The sequence below is a fragment of the Anabrus simplex genome, chromosome 7, assembly GCF_040414725.1.
Source record: "Anabrus simplex isolate iqAnaSimp1 chromosome 7, ASM4041472v1, whole genome shotgun sequence".
NCBI classification, from domain to species: Eukaryota; Metazoa; Arthropoda; class Insecta; order Orthoptera; family Tettigoniidae; genus Anabrus; species Anabrus simplex.
The window spans coordinates 4,541,909-4,543,530 of record NC_090271.1 but is presented as its reverse complement, the minus strand read 5'-3'; the positions used below and the strand labels follow the sequence as shown (position 1 = coordinate 4,543,530).

The following is a 1,622-nucleotide window of genomic DNA, read 5'->3' as shown; positions in this document are numbered from 1 at the left end:
GTATTCTAGAAAATATTTCTGACTGTTCTGGAAATACGACATTCGCGATCACCGGATTCTAGAATGTTAGTCAAAGTTCGCGATCGAAAGTAAGGTTGTGATTGGTGAGTCTAGGTGGCGATAGGGAACTCGTGCACGCTGATTGGCTGCCTCCAAGGCCGGAAGTTCCTATATATAGTGAGCGAGGAAGTGTTCGAATAAATTCTGTATCCTGAATTCTGTCGGTCTTGGTCTATCTGTCTGCGAGCAGCCTATCTGGTTGACGTCTCCCGGTTTCCGGGATGGCACTTTCCTCGGGTAAGCACTCGTGAATTCCGTCCTGCTAAAATTTCCGTAATGTTCCGATTTGCTTTTCATACAGGAGTCTGCCCTAACCTCGCCTAGATTCATCAAATTAGTTACTTGAGATGCCTTAGTTTTTCAGCTGGACTTACCTGTTCGTTTCCGAGGCATTCCCATTTCTTGTTTCACTAAAATACGTAGATTGTAGTTTAACATTATTTCCCTTGGGGTTCGCATCTCGTATCACTTGAGGTACGCTAGATTTTGGAGAAACTGTTCTACTTCACTGTATATTGCATTGTACAACTGCATTGGTAACTAGATGTAGCCTATAGTTGATTTGAAATTTTAATTTACACTGCTACGAATAAGCTATGTATATCACTGAACTTATAGCTCGTAACTTGGAATTTTTTTTAAATGTATTTGTAAAATTATTTGGTAAATAATATTTTTCAAATCCAAGGATCACGGCGAAATATTTTCGGAATCCGCTATCTAAGCCATGTCCATGCCTTTGGTAGGTTCCCAGCCCTTTTCATCTTCCCGGTTTGTTGTTCACTAGTTGGCCCTACTGATATTTACGTACATGTTTTGTTGGAGATCCACGTAATGCCAGCTACTGTTTTTCCGAGTGTGTAGTGTTTTCTTATATAGTGTAGTTTGCTCTTACCTTCCCCTTTTAACTGTGTTTGTGCCTTGTTTGGCGTGACCACTGTAGTAGAGGTAACAACTTTCATTCTCCGTCCCGTGTAGGAGGGGAAAAAAAATACTGATACGGTACCGGTATTGTAATGAGGATACATCTTAAAGTAGTTTAAAAATTACTGTAGTGTACGGTAAAGTACTATACAAGTAGGCTAATATCCTATCAGAATTTAGTGTGCTTACTTTATTAATGTAAAATATCTGTGTATTACCGGTGTAGTAGAAGTATCCGTAGAAACTATTACTAAAATTCTGTTGTTGTATTTAGGATAGGCTTAATTGCAGTTTGGAATTGTGTAGTTCTTGTCTATTCCTTTCAATATTCAGTAATTAACAGCAGCTTTTATTCTGTTAGGGGTTGTAGGATAAAAAATAGAGTATGACTAAGTAGTACTGTAGTGTAGTCTTATATTAATTACCTTATTGTTGTGTGATCTTTGAGTACTATCCCAGGCAATATATCCCTCCATTCGAAACAGACTTTCAACGTATTAGGTCGTCTTACGTACATGTAGTACGTGTTGAAGAGATGTTAAGTACAGAACAAAAGTGGCCGGCCGGACACCAGTGGGATCCGAACCCACAACCTCCCGATTTCGCGTCGGTTGCTCTACCAACTGAGCTATGGTGGC

The 1,622-nt window shown here is 39.6% G+C and overlaps 1 non-coding gene across 1 annotated transcript; it reads right to left on the bottom strand.

Annotated features, from left to right (window-relative positions):
• Positions 1–1,545: 1,545 nt before the first annotated feature.
• On the bottom strand, positions 1,546–1,622 carry TRNAS-CGA (transfer RNA serine (anticodon CGA)). The gene has a single exon. It is a non-coding gene; the product is annotated as a tRNA-Ser (tRNA).